Here is a 25,834-nt window from a genome sequence, read left to right as displayed (position 1 = left end):
ACCGGTTTCGGATTCATAATCCTCATCAGCCAGGCTATCTTGAATCCAGTGGCCAAGTGAACAAGGGACTCACGTCTGAGCATACCCTGCCACACTTAGGGCGAACAAAGCGATACAAAAGGGGATGATGGACGGAGCGTTTCAACAAATCAAACACTCACCCCCAGTCAACTGATCTGGGTTTAATCCATCACCATTCTTTAGTTCACTCAGCCACCCCAGTTCAGACATGGCCATATGCAAATCAGTCTGACCCTGTGCCTCATGGGAACAGTCCAGCCCGAACTGCCAAGCCATGTCTTCCCTGGACCGGAAACAAGCATCCTGGGACCGGTTTCGGATTCATAATCCTCATCAGCCAGGCTATCTTGAATCCAGTGGCCAAGTGAACAAGGGACTCACGTCTGAGCATACCCTGCCACACTTAGGGCGAACAAAGCGATACAAAAGGGGATGATGGACGGAGCGTTTCAACAAATCAAACACTCACCCCCAGTCAACTGATCTGGGTTTAATCCATCACCATTCTTTAGTTCACTCAGCCACCCCAGTTCAGACATGGCCATATGCAAATCAGTCTGACCCTGTGCCTCATGGGAACAGTCCAGCCCGAACTGCCAAGCCATGTCTTCCCTGGACCGGAAACAAGCATCCTGGGACCGGTTTCGGATTCATAATCCTCATCAGCCAGGCTATCTTGAATCCAGTGGCCAAGTGAACAAGGGACTCACGTCTGAGCATACCCTGCCACACTTAGGGCGAACAAAGCGATACAAAAGGGGATGATGGACGGAGCGTTTCAACAAATCAAACACTCACCCCCAGTCAACTGATCTGGGTTTAATCCATCACCATTCTTTAGTTCACTCAGCCACCCCAGTTCAGACATGGCCATATGCAAATCAGTCTGACCCTGTGCCTCATGGGAACAGTCCAGCCCGAACTGCCAAGCCATGTCTTCCCTGGACCGGAAACAAGCATCCTGGGACCGGTTTCGGATTCATAATCCTCATCAGCCAGGCTATCTTGAATCCAGTGGCCAAGTGAACAAGGGACTCACGTCTGAGCATACCCTGCCACACTTAGGGCGAACAAAGCGATACAAAAGGGGATGATGGACGGAGCGTTTCAACAAATCAAACACTCACCCCCAGTCAACTGATCTGGGTTTAATCCATCACCATTCTTTAGTTCACTCAGCCACCCCAGTTCAGACATGGCCATATGCAAATCAGTCTGACCCTGTGCCTCATGGGAACAGTCCAGCCCGAACTGCCAAGCCATGTCTTCCCTGGACCGGAAACAAGCATCCTGGGACCGGTTTCGGATTCATAATCCTCATCAGCCAGGCTATCTTGAATCCAGTGGCCAAGTGAACAAGGGACTCACGTCTGAGCATACCCTGCCACACTTAGGGCGAACAAAGCGATACAAAAGGGGATGATGGACGGAGCGTTTCAACAAATCAAACACTCACCCCCAGTCAACTGATCTGGGTTTAATCCATCACCATTCTTTAGTTCACTCAGCCACCCCAGTTCAGACATGGCCATATGCAAATCAGTCTGACCCTGTGCCTCATGGGAACAGTCCAGCCCGAACTGCCAAGCCATGTCTTCCCTGGACCGGAAACAAGCATCCTGGGACCGGTTTCGGATTCATAATCCTCATCAGCCAGGCTATCTTGAATCCAGTGGCCAAGTGAACAAGGGACTCACGTCTGAGCATACCCTGCCACACTTAGGGCGAACAAAGCGATACAAAAGGGGATGATGGACGGAGCGTTTCAACAAATCAAACACTCACCCCCAGTCAACTGATCTGGGTTTAATCCATCACCATTCTTTAGTTCACTCAGCCACCCCAGTTCAGACATGGCCATATGCAAATCAGTCTGACCCTGTGCCTCATGGGAACAGTCCAGCCCGAACTGCCAAGCCATGTCTTCCCTGGACCGGAAACAAGCATCCTGGGACCGGTTTCGGATTCATAATCCTCATCAGCCAGGCTATCTTGAATCCAGTGGCCAAGTGAACAAGGGACTCACGTCTGAGCATACCCTGCCACACTTAGGGCGAACAAAGCGATACAAAAGGGGATGATGGACGGAGCGTTTCAACAAATCAAACACTCAACCCCAGTCAAATGATCTGGGTTTAATCCATCACCATTCTTTAGTTCACTCAGCCACCCCAGTTCAGACATGGCCATATGCAAATCAGTCTGACCCTGTGCCTCATGGGAACAGTCCAGCCCGAACTGCCAAGCCATGTCTTCCCTGGACCGGAAACAAGCATCCTGGGACCGGTTTCGGATTCATAATCCTCATCAGCCAGGCTATCTTGAATCCAGTGGCCAAGTGAACAAGGGACTCACGTCTGAGCATACCCTGCCACACTTAGGGCGAACAAAGCGATACAAAAGGGGATGATGGACGGAGCGTTTCAACAAATCAAACACTCACCCCCAGTCAACTGATCTGGGTTTAATCCATCACCATTCTTTAGTTCACTCAGCCACCCCAGTTCAGACATGGCCATATGCAAATCAGTCTGACCCTGTGCCTCATGGGAACAGTCCAGCCCGAACTGCCAAGCCATGTCTTCCCTGGACCGGAAACAAGCATCCTGGGACCGGTTTCGGATTCATAATCCTCATCAGCCAGGCTATCTTGAATCCAGTGGCCAAGTGAACAAGGGACTCACGTCTGAGCATACCCTGCCACACTTAGGGCGAACAAAGCGATACAAAAGGGGATGATGGACGGAGCGTTTCAACAAATCAAACACTCACCCCCAGTCAACTGATCTGGGTTTAATCCATCACCATTCTTTAGTTCACTCAGCCACCCCAGTTCAGACATGGCCATATGCAAATCAGTCTGACCCTGTGCCTCATGGGAACAGTCCAGCCCGAACTGCCAAGCCATGTCTTCCCTGGACCGGAAACAAGCATCCTGGGACCGGTTTCGGATTCATAATCCTCATCAGCCAGGCTATCTTGAATCCAGTGGCCAAGTGAACAAGGGACTCACGTCTGAGCATACCCTGCCACACTTAGGGTGAACAAAGCGATACAAAAGGGGATGATGGACGGAGCGTTTCAACAAATCAAACACTCACCCCCAGTCAACTGATCTGGGTTTAATCCATCACCATTCTTTAGTTCACTCAGCCACCCCAGTTCAGACATGGCCATATGCAAATCAGTCTGACCCTGTGCCTCATGGGAACAGTCCAGCCCGAACTGCCAAGCCATGTCTTCCCTGGACCGGAAACAAGCATCCTGGGACCGGTTTCGGATTCATAATCCTCATCAGCCAGGCTATCTTGAATCCAGTGGCCAAGTGAACAAGGGACTCACGTCTGAGCATACCCTGCCACACTTAGGGCGAACAAAGCGATACAAGAGGGGATGATGGACGGAGCGTTTCAACAAATCAAACACTCACCCCCAGTCAACTGATCTGGGTTTAATCCATCACCATTCTTTAGTTCACTCAGCCACCCCAGTTCAGACATGGCCATATGCAAATCAGTCTGACCCTGTGCCTCATGGGAACAGTCCAGCCCGAACTGCCAAGCCATGTCTTCCCTGGACCGGAAACAAGCATCCTGGGACCGGTTTCGGATTCATAATCCTCATCAGCCAGGCTATCTTGAATCCAGTGGCCAAGTGAACAAGGGACTCACGTCTGAGCATACCCTGCCACACTTAGGGCGAACAAAGCGATACAAAAGGGGATGATGGACGGAGCGTTTCAACAAATCAAACACTCACCCCCAGTCAACTGATCTGGGTTTAATCCATCACCATTCTTTAGTTCACTCAGCCACCCCAGTTCAGACATGGCCATATGCAAATCAGTCTGACCCTGTGCCTCATGGGAACAGTCCAGCCCGAACTGCCAAGCCCTGTCTTCCCTGGACCGGAAACAAGCATCCTGGGACCGGTTTCGGATTCAAGCAAGCCGGGCTGAAGACGGCTGGAATGCCAGAAACCGGTCCTCGGAAGCTTGTTTCCCGTCCAGGGAAGACATGGCTTGGCGGTTCGGGCTGCACTGTTCCCATGAGGCACAGGGTCAGACTGATTTGCATATAGCCATGTCTGAACTGGGGTGGCAGAGTGGGCTAAAGAACGGTGATGGATTAAACCCAGATCTTTTGACTGGGTGTGAGTGTTTGATTGATTCAGATGCTCTGTCCATCACCACCCCCTTTTGTACCGCTTTTGGCCGCCATAAGTGTGGCAGGGTATGCTCAGACGTGAGTCCCTTGCTCACTTTGCCACTGGATTCAAGCAAGCCGGGCTGAAGACGGCTGGAATGCCAGAAACCGGTCCTCGGAAGCTTGTTTCCCGTCCAGGGAAGACATGGCTTGGCGGTTCGGGCTGCACTGTTCCCATGAGGCACAGGGTCAGACTGATTTGCATATAGCCATGTCTGAACTGGGGTGGCAGAGTGGGCTAAAGAACGGTGATGGATTAAACCCAGATCTTTTGACTGGGTGTGAGTGTTTGATTGATTCAGATGCTCTGTCCATCACCACCCCCTTTTGTACCGCTTTTGGCCGCCATAAGTGTGGCAGGGTATGCTCAGACGTGAGTCCCTTGCTCACTTTGCCACTGGATTCAAGCAAGCCGGGCTGAAGACGGCTGGAATGCCAGAAACCGGTCCTCGGAAGCTTGTTTCCCGTCCAGGGAAGACATGGCTTGGCGGTTCGGGCTGCACTGTTCCCATGAGGCACAGGGTCAGACTGATTTGCATATAGCCATGTCTGAACTGGGGTGGCAGAGTGGGCTAAAGAACGGTGATGGATTAAACCCAGATCTTTTGACTGGGTGTGAGTGTTTGATTGATTCAGATGCTCTGTCCATCACCACCCCCTTTTGTACCAGAAACAAAATGTGCCATTTTCCTGAAAATTTCAGCCAATTCCGTCCACAAACGCCAAAGTTATTAGACATAGAATTTTCAAAAAACCCATAGAGAAAAAATCCTAACTATATATACCTACTGGCGACCGCCAGTAGGTAATATATATACATATATATATATATATATATATATATATATATATATATAATCAGCTCACATTACCATTTGCAGCTTATAACTATTAGCCACCAGGGGTCACTACTAACCAAAAGCAGTCATTCTACTTGTAAATTGTGCCAATCGAGTGGAACAGCAGCCTAGGATTCACCACTGCTTCATCTCATTTTCCAAGAGAATGCAGATGTAAAGTGTTTTTGATGGTACGCCTGTGCATATTGAAATATTCAGAGCATATTCTGAATTTCAGTTAACACATCAGTAAGCATTTTAGCCATCAGTGAATTCAACCTTTTTTCTCAATCAGAATAGGCAAGGATAATGACAGATATATTTTTTAATGTTAGAAAGTACATCATTTTATTTCATTGTGTGAATAAAATGAATCGACTCCCCGTCGGGGAATTGAACCCTGGTCTCCCGCGTGACAGGCGGGGATACTGACCACTATACTAACGAGGACTTATTGGCATCAGTTAAACAGTGCTCACCTCCTTGGGGTTAAGGCATACCCTCGATCAATTCACAGTATTGTAATAGGCAGATTTGCTGCTTTTGGTTAGGACAAGTAATCTTTTTTCCTAAATATTACAATACAGAAATTCCTAGCCAAAAACAATCAGTTTTATCAAGAAATGATTTCATTGAAATAAATATCTATCTATCGATCTGTCTATCTGGCTATCTTTCTAACTATCAATATATATATTTATATATATCTATATATATATATATAATCAGCTCACTTTACCATTTGCAGCTTATAACTATTAGCCACCAGGGGTCACTACTAACCAAAAGCAGTCATTCTACTTGTAAATTGTGCCAATCGAGTGGAACAGCAGCCTAGGATTCACCACTGCTTCATCTCATTTTCCAAGAGAATGCAGATGTAAAGTGTTTTTGATGGTACGCCTGTGCATATTGAAATATTCAGAGCATATTCTGAATTTCAGTTAACACATCAGTAAGCATTTTGTCCATCTGTGAATTCAACCTTTTTTCTCAATCGGAATAGGCAAGGATAATGACAGATATATTTTACAATGTTAGAAAGTGCATCATTTTATTTAATTGTGTGAATAAAAGGAATTGCCTCCCCGTCGGGGAATTGATCCCCGGTCTCCTGCGTGACAGGCGGGGATACTGACCACTATACTAACGAGGACTTATTGGCATCAGTTAAACAGTGCTCACCTCCTTGGGGTTAAGGCATACCCTCGATCAATTCACAGTATTGTAAGAGGCAGATTTGCTGCTTTTGGTTAGGACAAGTAATCTTTTTTCCTAAATATTACAATACAGAAATTCCTAGCCAAAAACAATCAGTTTTATCAAGAAATGATTTCATTGAAATAAATATCTATCTATCGATCTGTCTATCTGGCTATCTTTCTAACTATCAATATATATATTTATATATATCTATATATATATATATAATCAGCTCACTTTACCATTTGCAGCTTATAACTATTAGCCACCAGGGGTCACTACTAACCAAAAGCAGTCATTCTACTTGTAAATTGTGCCAATCGAGTGGAACAGCAGCCTAGGATTCACCACTGCTTCATCTCATTTTCCAAGAGAATGCAGATGTAAAGTGTTTTTGATGGTACGCCTGTGCATATTGAAATATTCAGAGCATATTCTGAATTTCAGTTAACACATCAGTAAGCATTTTGTCCATCTGTGAATTCAACCTTTTTTCTCAATCGGAATAGGCAAGGATAATGACAGATATATTTTACAATGTTAGAAAGTGCATCATTTTATTTAATTGTGTGAATAAAATGAATCGCCTCCCCGTCGGGGAATTGAACCCCGGTCTCCCGCGTGACAGGTGGGGATACTGACCACTATACTAACGAGGACTTATTGGCATCAGTTAAACAGTGCTCACCTCCTTGGGGTTAAGGCATACCCTTGATCAATTCACAGTATTGTAATAGGCAGATTTGCTGCTTTTGGTTAGGACAAGTAATCTTTTTTCCTAAATATTACAATACAGAAATTCCTAGCCAAAAACAATCAGTTTTATCAAGAAATTATTTCATTGAAATAAATATCTATCTATCGATCTGTCTATCTGGCTATCTTTCTAACTATCAATATATATATTTATATATATATATATATATATATATATATATATATATATATATATATATATATATGTATATATATATATATATATATTCACTGAAAAAACCATAGGTTATAGACCATATATAGTTAGGAATTAGCATTTACTAAACCTTATTTTACTCACACAAAACCATTGAAATTCCATATATAGTTAGTTGCACTAACTATATATCGCGCACCCGCAATCCACTGCTGATGATGTCACATATTACATCATTCATGACATGGTCAGTGACATCACTGATGACATCACTGATGACATCTCAAATGACATCACTGATGACATCACTGATGACATCTCAAATGACATCACTGATGACATCATGACACACCAATACCAGTTACTACATACGCACTCACTGATTCCTACGTCTACACACACATTCACTCATTCACCCATACAATAACTCATACATACAGTCACTTATTATTACAACACTATCATATGCACTCATACACCTATGCAGACAGTCACACACTGCCACTCATCCATGGAGTTACTCACACACCAAGTCAGTCCTGTAAAGAATCAATCACACTTCCATTTCTTCATCTATACAGTTAAACACAGAACACCATACTTCAGTGACATCACTGATGACATCACTAATGACATCTGAAATGACATCACTGATGACATCTCAAATGACATCACTGATGACATCATGACACACCAATACCAGTTACTACATACGCACTCACTGATTCGTACGTCTACACACACATTCACTCATTCACCCATACAATTACTCATACATACAGTCAGTTATTATTAGAACACTATCATATGCACTCATACACCTAGTCAGTCCTGTGAAGAATCAATCACACTTCGATTTCCTCATCTATAGTTAAACACAGAACACCATACTTTTCACACATATACTAACACATACTTACTCTCTTATACAATCACTGATACAAGTACACATTGATATGCACAGAGTCACACACCTCCCAGCCAGCCACACACACACTCAGTCTTCCATACATCCAGTCATTCTTCAATATGTAAAACGTATTTAAACTTTACAAAAACACACAGACACTAGATGATGTCATCAGTGATGTCATTTGAGATGTCATCAGTGATGTCATCAGTGATGTCACTGACCATGTCATGAATGATGTAATATGTGACATCATCAGCAGTGGATTGCGGGTGCGCGATATATAGTTAGTGCAACTAACTATATATGGAATTTCAATGGTTTTGTGTGAGTAAAATAAGGTTTAGTAAATGCTAATTCCTAACTATATATGGTCTATAACCTATGGTTTTTTCAGTGAATTTTCAAGGTTTTGTAAATGCTAATTCCTAACTATATATGGTCTATAACCTATGGTTTTTTCAGTGAATTTCATTGGTTTTTTAACAGCTAATATCTGTAGCTGTAAAATTTATTCTTCTTTAAATCCAAAAATATATTTTATATGTTTATGAATAATTATTTTTTTAAATATTTTTTTTTCTTCGTTCCCGCTTCGCGAATCGGGAACCTTACAGTAAAAAAATGTTCAGCAAAATAAAAAAAAAAGTTCTTTTCAGAACTACCTCCCCGTTATTAAAAAATTGGTACAATATTTGGAACTGTGCCAACCTCTATTTCTCTTAGTTCGCTTCCTAGTTCGCTCGCTGGTACGCGAACTGGAAGCGAACCAAAAACAGTAAGTATAAGGGAAGGAAACACACACTTATGTTAAAAGAAAGACAGCTATAGGGGAGTAAACTAGAGATACTATTACCCATAATCCACTACTGATGATGTCACATATTACATCATTCATGACATGCTCAGTGACATCATCAGCAGAGGATTGCGGGTTTTTTGGCAACATGCCTTATCGACGGTTTAATAACGCTGCCTTTTGCTTTATATAAGTTTTCAAATTGTATGAAATATATACCAATAGGTCTTTATGAACCTTTAGGTAGTGCTTTTGTTCATGAGGTCTGGTCGCTTCCATACACATACAGATGTTTCAAAGATGATCAAGAAGTTTATCTGAATGGAGAGGAATGCACTGAGACGCCAGATCATTCACTAATGTGTAGGCACATACAGTTACACGATTCATGCAACAAACAGCGACCAAATATGGCTTGCGTGATGCAAGGCACGCCAGTTCCTGCTATCATCCCCACGTTCAAGTTGTTGGAAAATGGTAGTTATTTGATGCTCAATAATGAAGATTGTTCTGAGTTAATTAAAAGTATTCCTTTTATCGTAACAGTAAGTGAACGGGTTATTTGCTGCAGAAATGTTCTATTTCCTCCCACACATGAACATAGGGAGTTTTCAATCTGGCCACAAATACCAACCTTGGGACACGTTTCAACAGCATGACAAGAATAAGAGCTCTTTTGTCTCAGAGAGAGGTGGCCTTGAGTTCGGCCCGTGAAACTTTCGTACTTCACATAGCGAACACCCGTACACAGGTTTGCCTTTCAATTTCAGCAACATGTTTCCGACTATCTTTAACGCATCCTCCACAAAATCCCTGGCACACTTTTTTAAAGTTGTTACCAGTGGTCTCGTGACTTCATTTGAGAAAATCTTTGGAGTCATCCCTACTCCCTTTCATTCCATTTTCTCCACTCTGGTTCGTGGATTGCATTTTTACTTGCATTACCAGCGGACGCTCTTGTACTTTTTTACATTTTTAAATATGGATGTCCCTCCTATGCAACCTCCGACCCTGCAGCTGCTGACACTGTTCCGCAATCGCATGCTAGAATATTATGGCACAATGCCGTTGGCGATATTAAGCACGGCATATGGATTATCTTTTCGGTTCTCCTACTTCACCTGTGTCCAGCCTGTATTTCACTGCCTGACCTGTGATTTCGATTGGGCCATTGATTTGTGTCTCTGCGGACCGGTTTCTCCTGTCGTCGACTTTAATCAGCTGATGACTCCTATCATTACTCACGAGTTGATTTGTCCTGGCGAAAGGATTATGGCTGTGGCATTGATGCATGGACTACTTGGTCCCTGGAATTTACTGGCGGCAGCACAGTCTTTCTTGGAACACAGCTTTCTTGAAAACCCACCGAGCTGTCCTCTGATGGTGATAGAGGATCCGGTGCTGGGAGAGCACGTATGTTCTTTTCCGCTTTTAAATTGGATGGCTGAACTGTTTTCGGATGAAGACGGTGACTTCCTGTTGGAGGCTGTTGCAGCTTATTTTGCATACACAGTTATGTCATAGACCTTTTTCATGTTTCATATGCTGAGTACTAGCATTTCATTGACAATTCATTGACTTAATTGTCAAGTTTTTATTATTTACCTTGCCTATTGGCTTAAGACTCGATAAAGTACTTGGCTGTTTTATTTTTCTTTAGCATTGAATTTTCCTAGTTTTTAATGCTTTACCTTGCGGACCGTCCACATATAAACTTGCAATCTGCTCTCATGAGATGGCACTTCTATTATCTTATTCAGTTCGTTTCCGGATCATGAGGAGGTGTCATCTAGGTCCTGGATATCTTTACACCGTGTTAAGTTAGCATGGGCTCATTACCGGTTTAAACGCCATTTTTCCTTTTTTGCAACTTCTGCACACGACATTTAGTTGTTGCTTTAGCTTTCCACCTAGTAGTTCATCGTGGTTTACATGAGAATAATATGTTATTGCTCTACTATCTGCTTTGCTTGTTAAACTATATCTGTACAGCGAGTGCTAAAGTTTCAAGAACAACACGATACAGAATTGTTATGAGGTCTGATCTCCACGACTTCATACTCATAACATAAGTGCAACTTCTGCCAATTCTGGGCATGAGGCGGGTTTTATATTGCTTTGCCGAACACACATACACAACAGTTGATGCGGTTCACATGAAGAGAGAGCTGGTGTATGCTGATGTGATTCCTTCAAATCTAAGACACTAAAGTATGGGCACGCCCTAAACCAACACAAAGAGACCTTCTTAGCAAATAATATAATATGTGTATTAGGGAGGGTGAGATATAAGCAGCCGCGGGCCGTGGAGGGAGTTACGGTGAGGCAGGGAGGCGGGGAGGGGGAGAAGCAGGGTGGAGCCCTCTCTACCTTGCCCCTCCCCCTCCCCGCCTCCCTGCCCCACCGTAACTCCCTCCACGGCCCGCGGCTGCTTATAAGTGTTGCTAACTCTTATTCATTTACAGCATGTTAACATACTGTCACCATTCGCTTTTTATGTACTAGTAACTATGCTGGTAATTTTGCTACTGATAATATGTGTACTTGTATTCTCCACCCTGCTTCTCCCCCTCCCCGCCTCCATGCCTCACCGTAACTCCCTCCACGGCCCGCGGCTGCTTATAAGTGTTGCTAACTCTTATTCATTTACAGCATGTTAACATACTATCACCATTCACTTTTTATGTACTAGTAACTATGCTGGTAATTTTGCTACTGATAATATGTGTACTTTTATTATCTAAGGTACTACGCCTGAGAAGACGGCATTAGTAAATAAACATTTCAAATACACATGTGTTCTTCTTAACTCCATGTTCTGGTTTCTAAGAAATATATAACGACCGACTGTTCATGAGTTCCACGTATCCTGAGGTACTATAAGTTCATATTCTGGATTGTCTAAACATTGAGAGTTTGTTATATCCAATGTGACACTGTACCTAGCTTGCTAAATAGTTTTTGATTACTAACGTGAGTTTTGGGACACCCTAATTCGCCGAGGTTCCAATCCTCTGTCCACAGTTCTGTGTGAGAACAGAAACCCTGCGACAGGGGCACCCCTGACCCTTGCTGGAGCTTCATCACACTTGCGATACAACTCCAGCAATGCATTCGCCGAGGTTCCAATCCTCTGTCCACAGTTCTGTGTGAGAACAGAAACCCTGCGACAGGGGCACCCCCGACCCTTGCTGGAGCTTCATCACACTTGCGATACAACTCCAGCAATGCGCCACCTTTACGGCACAGATACATCACGCATCTGTGCTGTTTTTGCCCCATGATGCGCCGCATTGTAAATGCAGCACATCATAGGTGACGGAACAGCGGCACAGAATGACTAACACATCCCTGGTGATGCGCCAGTCATCATAAATGTATCCCTATGCTTCTTATCTTGTTAGAGATGAACCGCCATATGTATCATCAAAGTTTTTTGCATTTCCTAAATAGCGAACTTTAAGGAATAAATAGCGATTCTTTACCATTCCTAGTTTGCGATGAGCTATTTGCTAATTAGCCGAATGTAGCCCAATGAAGCCCAATGTAGCCCAATGTAGCCCAAAGATGGCCGCCAGACACACAAAAAAACAAATGTAGCCCAAATATCAGCCAGATGTAGCCCAACTATAGCCCAGTGACAGAATGACCAATCAGCTTCGCAAACCTCCGTTACGCGAAGCGGAGCGCTGTTACAGATATATATCTTTTTTTGAACGTTAATTTCTCAAAATCCACTGGAGCACATATATTGAGACCTAGCAAAGGCACATCGGGCTACCAGTCCCTAATATTTTGCCAAGTTTCGTGCAAATCCATTCAGCCGTTCAATTATTATTTTTATTATTTTTTTTTGCCCCGCGGGGCCCTTTTAAAACCTCCACATCAAACCTAGGGGGTCAGCGAGGATCTACTATGCCCCCTTATAGTTATTTCCCCCTTTGTTTTGACCTCCTCTTGTCTCTCGATCCTACCGAGAGACAAGATGGCGGCCGCTACGGACTGTTTGGAATGTTGACAGACGCCGGAGAACCAATCAGCTTCGCTTCACAAAGCTCCGTTGCGCGAAAAGTCCGCGAACCAGAGCGCTAACCGGTCCGCTGTTACAGATATATATCTTTTTTTAAACGTTAATTTCTCAAAATCCACTGGAGCACATATATTGAGACCTACAAAAGGCACATCGGGCTACCAGTCCCTACAATTTTGCCAAGTTTCGTGCAAATCCATTCAGCCGTTCGGGCTAAAAGTGAGGCCAACCGCCCTATGGAAAACTCAATGTTAAAAACACGTTTTGGGACCCCCCTTTTTTCTCGGCCCCCCCTTGACGAACCCCCCCCAAATTTTCAAGGGCTGCTCAGAAACAAAATGTGCCATTTTCCTGAAAATTTCAGCCAATTCCGTCCACAAACGCCAAAGTTATTAGACATAGAATTTTCAAAAAACCCATAGAGAAAAAATCCTAACTATATATACCTACTGGCGACCGCCAGTAGGTAATATATATATATATATATATATATATATATATATATATGTATATATATATATATATATATATATATATATATATATATATATTCACTGAAAAAACCATAGGTTATAGACCATATATAGTTAGGAATTAGCATTTAAAAAACCTTATTTTACTCACACAAAACCATTGAAATTCCATATATAGTTAGTTGCACTAACTATATATTGCGCACCCGCAATCCACTGCTGATGATGTCACATATTACATCATTCATGACATGGTCAGTGACATCACTGATGACATCACTGATGACATCTCAAATGACATCACTGATGACATCACTGATGACAACATCCAGTGACTATGTTTCTGTAAAGTTAAAATATGTCTTACATATTGAAGAATGAGTGGATGTATAAGTGTCTGGACGAAGGATTTAGTAGGTGCATGACTGAATGTATGAGTGAGTGATTAAATGTGTCTCACTGAGTGCATGGGTTAGTGACTAAACTGTCTTAATTTGTGCATCATTATGTCTGTTGTTCTGTAAACTGCTGCATGTGTTGATCAGTAGCTATATGAGTAACTATATGGGTTATTGATTGATTGCCCAAGTATTTGCATGGGAGACTGAGTGTGTGTGTGGCTGGATGGGAGGTGTGTGACTCTGTACAGATCAATGTGTACTTGTATCAATGATTGTATAAGAGAGTAAGTATGTGTTAGTATATGGTTGAAAACGTAAGGTGCTCTATGTTTAACTGTATAGAGTAGAAAATGGAAGTGTGATTGATTCTTTACAGGACTGACTAGGTGTGTGAGTAACTCCATGGATGAGTGGCAGAGTGGCAGTGTCTGTATAGGTGTATGAGTGCATATGATTGTGTTGTAAACATGAGTGATTGTATGTATGAATGATTGTATGGGTGAATGAGTGAATGTGTGTGTAGACGTAGGAATCAGTGAGTACGTATGTAGTAACTAGTATTGGTGTGTCAATTGTTTCAAAAATTATACTCTGTTTTTAACACTGGGTGAAACAGAGGTTATATTAAAATGTGAGGAGATGCATTGTATTGTCACATGAATGATATCATCAGTGATGTGATCATTGATGTCAAGTGAGATGTCATCAGTGATGTCATTTGAGATGTCATCAGTGATGTCATCAGTGATGTCACTGACCATGTCATGAATGATGTAATATGTGACATCATCAGCAGTGGATTGCGGGTGCGCAATATATAGTTAGTGCAACTAACTATATATGGAATTTCAATGGTTTTGTGTGAGTAAAATAAGGTTTTTTAAATGCTAATTCCTAACTATATATGGTCTATAACCTATGGTTTTTTCAGTGAATTTTCAAGGTTTTGTAAATGCTAATTCCTAACTATATATGGTCTATAACCTATGGTTTTTTCAGTGAATTTCAATGGTTTTTTAATAGCAAATATCATAAGCTGTCGAATGTCAAGTACGTGGTAAGAATTTTTTTTTTCGTGTTTATGCACACTGATCTGCTTTGATTGCTGCCCCCCACCCCTCATTTCTATTAGGAGTACTCTCTCTTTGCAGATAGTGAAGGGTAGTTAACGCAGCCCTTTCCCCCTTTGTAATCCGTCGTGCCTGCTTCTCTCTCCATTTGATTGATTGTTCTCTTTGGTTCATTCTCTATTTACAAACAAGCACAGAGTCGCAATACTCTGTTTAGTCTTTGCAGATAGCGAAAAATCGTGTAAAAAAACAAAAGGAATCGAGCAAAATCAGTAGGCCACTAATGGGATCTCTTTTGACCTCGCTAAAATAGAAACATTAGGAACAACCTGTTGAAAATAGCAATGCGTATGTATATAAGCGGCGTTCATTTGTGTTCACAGTACCCCTTGTTGATTGTTTCAATCGAGCATTGAATTGTTCGAAGTTAATTCTCTTAACGATCTTCTCTACCTGCAAACGAGGAAGAATAGGAATATTCTATCTCCCTTTGCAGATAGTGAAGGGTAGGTAACGCAAGCCTTTAACACGTCGTACCTATTTCATTCCTCATTGATTGATTGATTGTCCGAACATTGACTGTTTGGGAATTAGTTCTTTTTGGAGGTATTCCCTGTTTGCAAATAAACGTAGGAAAATCTTTGCAAGTAGTGAAAGGGTACGTAATGCGGACCGTTCTCCCCCGTTGTAATCTGTCATGCCTATCTACTCCCCACTGATTGATGCACCTTTTTCACCCGGACCATTTACTAGAGATACGTCATCTGGCCCGACCAGAGAGCACCCCTAGTGAAAAGGACATATGCAATAATAACGAAGTGATCACTGTATCCTGTTAACAGAAACTTTACCATGAAACAACCTGGAAAGAAAAAAATAGGAAAACGAAAATCAGTAGGCCACTGATGAACATGAACTTTTATTAAACAACGAACAAAGAAACGATAACATAACGTAATGATAAAACCTATTAATGTCCTAGAAACAAGAAAACGTTAAAATATGCCAGTGGTGAGAGACCAGAAAAACAGTAAGAGAAACCAAATCACCCCTCGCTGTCCCACCGCCTGCCACGCCAAAAAAATCGATAGACTAGGGAAAATGCAAGTCAGTAGAACATCCACCCCCACTCTGGAAACTTCCAAGGTGGGGCAGGGTTCCGGCTACGCCCAGCCGGGAGCAGCCCATATAAGGCAGGTCCTGCTGCCACGCCTCGGCCAGGAGATCCTAACGTAGGGTGTAGCCGGAGGAGAGGCCGAGACCAGCGGGACCCGGCCAGGGGATTGCCTTTACAACGCTGAACAGTTGCAGGGGGGGGGGAATGTCTCCTCGACCCTCCCCTCTCTCTCCCAGTCCGGCCGCGGTGGCCCTTGAGAGTTGCAGGTAGTCCCGCCACATGCTCTTCCGGTCCGACCACCAACGGTCGGGGGGCCGAGGCCGACGGGATCCGGCTGCAGCCGATAAACCAAGAAACCCGTTCATGGGGCCAGAGCCAGGGGCGTCCGGCCGACATCCACCGGAAGCCCGGCCCAAAGACGGACGGGACACTTCTTTCTTTTATAATGGCTGCGACAACACTGGAGGGGGATGTCTTGCACATGCCTCCGACCCCCCCCTCGTCCTCATCGCCTGGTCCGGCCATAACAAATCTCAAGCGAGACGCCGTGGGGTGCACTGGGAGGGAGAGACGGTGCGAACAGGCCTCTCCCGCCTCCCCAGGTGGAGGCTTCCCAGCTGCACCCTCAGCGCTCCAGGCGGTGGCATCCTAACAACTACAGTGCTGCACAGTTTCGGAACGACCTAGATAACGGTTCTTCCACTGTGGCCATGCTGCAACGTCTCGCCCGGCAGGGTGGAGCCCGTCCGCTCATGTGACCCCGCGATCGCCGGTAGCTGCCGAACTCTCAAAATGGCGGTCGACCTGGCAAGAGCGGGCCCAACATAAAGAAATGGCCCGGTCACTGGTTGACTCCACCACCGTAGTCCTCCACGACCTTGAAGATTCTAGAGGAGCCGCGGGAGTCTCCGACCCCCGATGGGGAATGACTGCCATGATCGCCCGTGGAGTGACGAAACTGTATCCGCGGGACGTCGGCGCTCCCATGCTGGCGCCAGCCTCACTTTGAATTACTACAATCCTGCAGACCTTACTTCCGGTGAAAGCACAGTGTGACCCGGTAGGAAAAATTATTGCACCCCCTCCCCTTTTTGACTGATAGTTCAAACCACCGATCCTTTCCTTTGCCCTTTTAACGGAACTTTGGACTGCCTCCCCCTCTTTTACATTTTCTAGAGAAAACAAAACATTAACCACTACATTAGCATAGCAGTTGACACCAGAACTGTTTTCAAATTGAAAACCAACAACATCTTCAACAGAATCCTTTTTGTTTCTGCTGTGACCCTGCTACAGCACAGGCATTGTCCCCAGCAGTAATTCTGCAATGCCGGTAAGAATAGCTGTGGTGCCTACTGGACTCACTCACCCCCGCGGCGCCCCACGCCGTTTTTTGCTGGGCGGCAACTTACTAGACATCACCTTCGTGCCATCTAGATTTCAGCGCGTTCTGCTGCCTTGGAACTATTCGCACAACAGACCGCTACTGACAAGAATATTTCATTATTGGTGCTGTCAATTTCAATAAATCTATTGGATAATTAAAAAGAAATTGCCACGGTCTCTTCGTTGTTTAAATGTTTTTACTGTTTTTGTTTTGTTGTATATATTTATATGTTATTAAAGTTTTATATTCCTACTACTTTGTTGGAGTGCTATATATTTTTAATGTGACACATAATTGTAAAAACTTTGATGTACAAAGAGTCATTCCTGGAATCTTCCGCTTCAGGCTCAGTCCCCTCCCCAATCACAATACAGGATGGTTTTCAGATAGTAGGAACACGTGTGCTGTGACGGATCACATCGGGTGTGGGCCTTGATCTACTATAACTCCTTTGAAGAGGGGTGATTCTTTACAGCTGGGGCCATAAACTACATCTGCAGGGCTAGCTGATAGCCTAGGACCGGCCTGGACATTCGGACACAGAGGAAGAGGAGTGTCAGAGGGTGCGGTAGTGAATAGGGCGAAAGGGAGGTGTCGGGCGGGCACAGAGTGTGATTCTCAGGGAAGAGCAGTGCAGATGGGGGAAGGTTTATTGCCCATGCATAAGACAGAGAGCGGTGGTGACCAGTGCCTGGGGGAGATGCTTACGAGGGTGAGGAGCCATGCTACGAATCGACAGCGTGCAGAGAGTGGGTCTGGTCAAGACATCTAAAATGGCTGCCGTGCACGACAAAAGTGTGGCATTTCAAAAAAGGCAAGATGGCGCAGACAATGTTTTTCAACACTTCCTCATTTCCTTCGAATCGAACGTTAACAGACGTTGGGGCATATTACCAAAGTTAAGCGATATTTATCGCTAACGATGCTTACCAACCAATTTTTTACCACTAAGCATCGTCAGAAATTATCGAAGATAAACCTTACTATTATCAAGGTTTATCGCAAATGCGATAATAAACGGCCGCAATGCATGAATATCGCTAAAAACTCAGCGATATTCATGCATTACCGAGCTAATACTCTTAGCCATGTTATCCACCTCCCATTGGATAACATGGCTAAGAACTGCTCAGGGCAGGTGTTACTTTTTGGAGATATTCGCGCTTACCGCGAATATCTCCAAAAGTTGGTAATAGGAGATAGATATCTTGCATGTTGTAATGCAAGTTATTGTGGTATATGGAACTCATACCATAATCTCTCAGGAAAGCAGAAACTGATCCTTTTGGGACCGCCTAAAAAGGCCTAGGGGGTGAGGAGTACTCTACTTTGACCCCTTTTCACGTTCCAAACTATTTTATTTTACTCTCTTCTGTAATTACACAAAATACCAGCGATAAGATGCATCGGAGACACACAGTGAGAGAAAGGAGGCCGGAGATGAAGAAGACATGTCAAATACACATTGGAGATAATATAGTGGCAGAAGGGAAGTAAATATGAGTAAACTTACCATGTAACATAAAAATGTTGCACTCTATACTATAAGTCTCATTTTATACTACAATCACTTCGCTACAACCTCATAAATTAAAAATAAAAATGAATAATGTCTCAAACAATTTTTGATTTCTAAATATAAATGTATTCTTCAGAATTTTCTAAATTTGAAAGAACTAGTAACATGTCCTCATCAGTAATTTCCTCTTCAATCATCTCATCTGGAATCTCCTCATTAAAAGTCTGCAATGATGATTCTTGTAACTCTATGGTCTCCAAACACTCGATAAATTCGCCATCAAGAGATTGATCAAAAAAATCATTCAAGTCATCTCCTCCTTCTGACAATATTTCATTATTGGTGCTGTCAATTTCAATCAATGTAGTGGAATCATTCAAGTCATCTCCTCGTGACAATATTTCATTATTGGTGCTCTCAATTTCAATCAATGTAGTGGAATCATTCAAGTCATCTCCTCCTTGTGACAATATTTCATTATTGGTGCTGTCCATTTCAATCAATCTAATGGAATCATACAAGCCATCTCCTCCTTGTGACAATATTTCATTATTGGTGCTCTCAATTTCAATCAATGTAGTGGAATCATTCAAGTCATCTCCTTGTGACAATATTTCATTCTTGGTGCTGTCCATTTCAATCAATCTAATGGAATCATACAAGTCATGTCCTCCTTGTGACAATATTTCATTATTGGTGCTCTCAATTTCAATCAATGTAGTGGACAATTCAAAAGAAATTGCCACGGTCTCTTCATTGTGAGCCATTTTATTTTGAAATTGCTTGCTGTAAATTGCAGAAAAAAATAATCACTTTCATTTATCGTCTTTAGTAATACATAATATAAAACTAACTTTATCAAGTATTTAGTATAACAGAAGGACTGCAAATAAATAACAGAAAACATTTTTCAAATTATCTTCAAGTGTACAACATAGTTCCCCATACAAATTAACAACTCACCTTTTTAAAAGTAGCAGAAGTGTTAGTACTGTGTAAATCAAACACCAGAAATTCACCACCAAAAATTCCTCACAAATGTACCTCAGACAGTAGTATCACAAAATGGCTGTGGTTTCCTCTCATTTGACATATATACATAACCAATTAACTTTCATCACACACAAATACAAAACCAAAGTAACATTTTAATTGGTTCTAAATTTCAACACTTTCAAATGTGTTTTCCCCATGCAATTTTCCATAGGACATTTACATACGTCTACAGCCTGAATGGCTGAACGGAATTACACCAAACTTGGCAAAATGGTACATCAAACCTAAGAGGTCAGGAAGGATCTACTATGCCCCCTTATGGTCATTTCCCCCTTCGCTTTGGCCTCCTCTTGTCTCTCAATCCTACCGAGGGACAAGATGGCGGCCGCTACGGACTGTTTGGAATGTTGACAGACGCCGGAGAACCAATCAGCTTCGCAAAGCTCCGTAACGCGAAAAGTACGCGAAGCGGAGCGCTGTTACAGATATATATCTTTTTTTCAACGTTAATTTCTCAAAATCCACTGGAGCACATATATTGAGACCTAGCAAAGGCACATCGGGCTACCAGTCCCTAATATTTTGCCAAGTTTCGTGCAAATCCATTCAGCCGTTCGATTATTATTATTTTGTTTTTTTTTTGCCCCGCGGGGCCCTTTTAAAACCTCCACATCAAACCTAGGGGGTCAGCGAGGATCTACTATGCCCCCTTATAGTTATTTCCCCCTTTGTTTTGACCTCCTCTTGTCTCTCGATCCTACCGAGAGACAAGATGGCGGCCGCTACGGACTGTTTGGAATGTTGACAGACGCCGGAGAACCAATCAGCTTCGCTTCACAAAGCTCCGTTGCGCGAAAAGTCCGCGAACCAGAGCGCTAACCGGTCCGCTGTTACAGATATATATCTTTTTTTAAACGTTAATTTCTCAAAATCCACTGGAGCACATATATTGAGACCTACAAAAGGCACATCGGGCTACCAGTCCCTACAATTTTGCCAAGTTTCGTGCAAATCCATTCAGCCGTTCGGGCTAAAAGTGAGGCCAACCGCCCTATGGAAAACTCAATGTTAAAAACACGTTTTGGGACCCCCCTTTTTTCTCGGCCCCCACTGGACGAACCCCCCCCAAATTTCCAAGGGCTGCTCAGAAACAAAATGTGCCATTTTCCTGAAAATTTCAGCCGATTCCGTCCACAAACGCCAAAGTTATTAGACATAGAATTTTCAAAAAACCCATAGAGAAAAAATCCTAACTATATATACCTACTGGCGACCGCCAGTAGGTAATATATATATATATATAATCAGCTCACATTACCATTTGCAGCTTATAACTATTAGCCACCAGGGGTCACTACTAACCAAAAGCAGTCATTCTACTTGTAAATTGTGCCAATCGAGTGGAACAGCAGCCTAGGATTCACCACTGCTTCATCTCATTTTCCAAGAGAATGCAGATGTAAAGTGTTTTTGATGGTACGCCTGTGCATATTGAAATATTCAGAGCATATTCTGAATTTCAGTTAACACATCAGTAAGCATTTTGGCCATCAGTGAATTCAACCTTTTTTCTCAATCGGAATAGGCAAGGATAATGACAGATATATTTTACAATGTTAGAAAGTACATCATTTTATTTCATTGTGTGAATAAAATGAATCGCCTCCCCGTCGGGGAATTGAACCCCGGTCTCCCGCGTGACAGGCGGGGATACTGACCACTATACTAACGAGGACTTATTAGCATCAGTTAAACAGTGCTCACCTCCTTGGGGTTAAGGCATACCCTCGATCAATTCACAGTATTGTAATAGGCAGATTTGCTGCTTTTGGTTAGGACAAGTAATCTTTTTTCCTAAATATTACAATACAGAAATTCCTAGCCAAAAACAATCAGTTTTATCAAGAAATTATTTCATTGAAATAAATATCTATCTATCGATCTGTCTATCTGGCTATCTTTCTAACTATCAATATATATATTTATATATATCTATATATATATATATAATCAGCTCAATTTACCATTTGCAGCTTATAACTATTAGCCACCAGGGGTCACTACTAACCAAAAGCAGTCATTCTACTTGTAAATTGTGCCAATCGAGTGGAACAGCAGCCTAGGATTCACCACTTCTTCATCTCATTTTCCAAGAGAATGCAGATGTAAAGTGTTTTTGATGGTACGCCTGTGCATATTGAAATATTCAGAGCATATTCTGAATTTCAGTTAACACATCAGTAAGCATTTTGTCCATCTGTGAATTCAACCTTTTTTCTCAATCGGAATAGGCAAGGATAATGACAGATATATTTTACAATGTTAGAAAGTGCATCATTTTATTTAATTGTGTGAATAAAAGGAATCGCCTCCCCGTCGGGGAATTGATCCCCGGTCTCCTGCGGGACAGGCAGGGATACTGACCACTATACTAACGAGGACTTATTGGCATCAGTTAAACAGTGCTCACCTCCTTGGGGTTAAGGCATACCCTCGATCAATTCACAGTATTGTAATAGGCAGATTTGCTGCTTTTGGTTAGGACAAGTAATCTTTTTTCCTAAATATTACAATACAGAAATTCCTAGCCAAAAACAATCAGTTTTATCAAGAAATGATTTCATTGAAATAAATATCTATCTATCAATCTGTCTATCTGGCTATCTTTCTAACTATCAATATATATATTTATATATATATCTATATATATATATATAATCAGCTCACTTTACCATTTGCAGCTTATAACTATTAGCCACCAGGGGTCACTACTAACCAAAAGCAGTCATTCTACTTGTAAATTGTGCCAATCGAGTGGAACAGCAGCCTAGGATTCACCACTGCTTCATCTCATTTTCCAAGAGAATGCAGATGTAAAGTGTTTTTGATGGTACGCCTGTGCATATTGAAATATTCAGAGCATATTCTGAATTTCAGTTAACACATCAGTAAGCATTTTGTCCATCTGTGAATTCAACCTTTTTTCTCAATCGGAATAGGCAAGGATAATGACAGATATATTTTACAATGTTAGAAAGTGCATCATTTTATTTAATTGTGTGAATAAAATGAATCGCCTCCCCGTCGGGGAATTGAACCCCGGTCTCCCGCGTGACAGGTGGGGATACTGACCACTATACTAACGAGGACTTATTGGCATCAGTTAAACAGTGCTCACCTCCTTGGGGTTAAGGCATACCCTCGATCAATTCACAGTATTGTAATAGGCAGATTTGCTGCTTTTGGTTAGGACAAGTAATCTTTTTTCCTAAATATTACAATACAGAAATTCCTAGCCAAAAACAATCAGTTTTATCAAGAAATTATTTCATTGAAATAAATATCTATCTATCGATCTGTCTATCTGGCTATCTTTCTAACTATCAATATATATTTATATATATATATATATATATATATATATATATATATATATATATATATATATATATACATATATATATATCTATATATATGTATATATATATATATATATATATATATATATATATATATATATATATATATATATATATATATATATAATCAGCTCACATTACCATTTGCAGCTTATAACTATTAGCCACCAGGGGTCACTACTAACCAAAAGCAGTCATTCTACTTGTAAATTGTGCCAATCGAGTGGAACAGCAGCCTAGGATTCACCACTGCTTCATCTCATTTTCCAAGAGAATGCAGATGTAAAGTGTTTTTGATGGTACGCCTGTGCATATTGAAATATTCAGAGCATATTCTGAATTTCAGTTAACACATCAGTAAGCATTTTGGCCATCAGTGAATTCAACCTTTTTTCTCAATCAGAATAGGCAAGGATAATGACAGATATATTTTACAATGTTAGAAAGTACATCATTTTATTTCATTGTGTGAATAAAATGAATCGCCTCCCCGTCGGGGAATTGAACCCCGGTCTCCCGCGTGACAGGCGGGGATACTGACCACTGTACTAACGAGGACTTATTGGCATCAGTTAAACAGTGCTCACCTCCTTGGGGTTAAGGCATACCCTCGATCAATTCACAGTATTGTAATAGGCAGATTTGCTGCTTTTGGTTAGGACAAGTAATCTTTTTTCCTAAATATTACAATACAGAAATTCCTAGCCAAAAACAATCAGTTTTATCAAGAAATTATTTCATTGAAATAAATATCTATCTATCGATCTGTCTATCTGGCTATCTTTCTAACTATCAATATATATATTTATATATATATATATATATATATATATATATATATATATAATCAGCTCACTTTATCATTTGCAGCTTATAACTATTAGCCACCAGGGGTCACTACTAACCAAAAGCAGTCATTCTACTTGTAAATTGTGCCAATCGAGTGGAACAGCAGCCTAGGATTCACCACTGCTTCATCTCATTTTCCAAGAGAATGCAGATGTAAAGTGTTTTTGATGGTACGCCTGTGCATATTGAAATATTCAGAGCATATTCTGAATTTCAGTTAACACATCAGTAAGCATTTTGTCCATCTGTGAATTCAACCTTTTTTCTCAATCGGAATAGGCAAGGATAATGACAGATATATTTTACAATGTTAGAAAGTGCATCATTTTATTTAATTGTGTGAATAAAAGGAATCGCCTCCCCGTCGGGGAATTGATCCCCGGTCTCCTGCGTGACAGGCGGGGATACTGACCACTATACTAACGAGGACTTATCGGCATCAGTTAAACAGTGCTCACCTCCTTGGGGTTAAGGCATACCCTCGATCAATTCACAGTATTGTAATAGGCAGATTTGCTGCTTTTGGTTAGGACAAGTAATCTTTTTTCCTAAATATTACAATACAGAAATTCCTAGCCAAAAACAATCAGTTTTATCAAGAAATGATTTCATTGAAATAAATATCTATCTATCGATCTGTCTATCTGGCTATCTTTCTAACTATCAATATATATATTTATATATATCTATATATATATATATAATCAGCTCACTTTACCATTTGCAGCTTATAACTATTAGCCACCAGGGGTCACTACTAACCAAAAGCAGTCATTCTACTTGTAAATTGTGCCAATCGAGTGGAACAGCAGCCTAGGATTCACCACTGCTTCATCTCATTTTCCAAGAGAATGCAGATGTAAAGTGTTTTTGATGGTACGCCTGTGCATATTGAAATATTCAGAGCATATTCTGAATTTCAGTTAACACATCAGTAAGCATTTTGTCCATCTGTGAATTCAACCTTTTTTCTCAATCGGAATAGGCAAGGATAATGACAGATATATTTTACAATGTTAGAAAGTGCATCATTTTATTTAATTGTGTGAATAAAAGGAATTGCCTCCCCGTCGGGGAATTGATCCCCGGTCTCCTGCGTGACAGGCGGGGATACTGACCACTATACTAACGAGGACTTATTGGCATCAGTTAAACAGTGCTCACCTCCTTGGGGTTAAGGCATACCCTCGATCAATTCACAGTATTGTAAGAGGCAGATTTGCTGCTTTTGGTTAGGACAAGTAATCTTTTTTCCTAAATATTACAATACAGAAATTCCTAGCCAAAAACAATCAGTTTTATCAAGAAATGATTTCATTGAAATAAATATCTATCTATCGATCTGTCTATCTGGCTATCTTTCTAACTATCAATATATATATTTATATATATCTATATATATATATATAATCAGCTCACTTTACCATTTGCAGCTTATAACTATTAGCCACCAGGGGTCACTACTAACCAAAAGCAGTCATTCTACTTGTAAATTGTGCCAATCGAGTGGAACAGCAGCCTAGGATTCACCACTGCTTCATCTCATTTTCCAAGAGAATGCAGATGTAAAGTGTTTTTGATGGTACGCCTGTGCATATTGAAATATTCAGAGCATATTCTGAATTTCAGTTAACACATCAGTAAGCATTTTGTCCATCTGTGAATTCAACCTTTTTTCTCAAT

At 41.7% G+C, this 25,834-nt stretch overlaps 5 non-coding genes across 5 annotated transcripts; all 5 read right to left on the bottom strand.

Annotated features, from left to right (window-relative positions):
• Positions 1-5,443: 5,443 nt before the first annotated feature.
• TRNAD-GUC (transfer RNA aspartic acid (anticodon GUC)) lies at positions 5,444-5,515 on the bottom strand. Its single transcript has one exon. It is a non-coding gene; the product is annotated as a tRNA-Asp (tRNA).
• Positions 5,516-6,855: 1,340 nt separating this feature from the next.
• On the bottom strand, positions 6,856-6,927 carry TRNAD-GUC (transfer RNA aspartic acid (anticodon GUC)). Its single transcript has one exon. It is a non-coding gene; the product is annotated as a tRNA-Asp (tRNA).
• A 14,619-nt stretch (positions 6,928-21,546) lies between these two features.
• On the bottom strand, positions 21,547-21,618 carry TRNAD-GUC (transfer RNA aspartic acid (anticodon GUC)). Its single transcript has one exon. It is a non-coding gene; the product is annotated as a tRNA-Asp (tRNA).
• A 1,342-nt stretch (positions 21,619-22,960) lies between these two features.
• Positions 22,961-23,032, bottom strand: TRNAD-GUC (transfer RNA aspartic acid (anticodon GUC)). The gene has a single exon. It is a non-coding gene; the product is annotated as a tRNA-Asp (tRNA).
• Positions 23,033-23,788: 756 nt separating this feature from the next.
• Positions 23,789-23,860, bottom strand: TRNAD-GUC (transfer RNA aspartic acid (anticodon GUC)). The gene has a single exon. It is a non-coding gene; the product is annotated as a tRNA-Asp (tRNA).
• Positions 23,861-25,834: the final 1,974 nt, after the last annotated feature.

This window comes from Lissotriton helveticus, chromosome 1_2 (assembly GCF_964261635.1).
Source record: "Lissotriton helveticus chromosome 1_2, aLisHel1.1, whole genome shotgun sequence".
In the NCBI taxonomy this organism is placed as follows: Eukaryota; Metazoa; Chordata; class Amphibia; order Caudata; family Salamandridae; genus Lissotriton; species Lissotriton helveticus.
The sequence above is the reverse complement of the archived record's forward strand: the minus strand, read 5'-3'. Positions and strand labels throughout refer to the sequence as shown.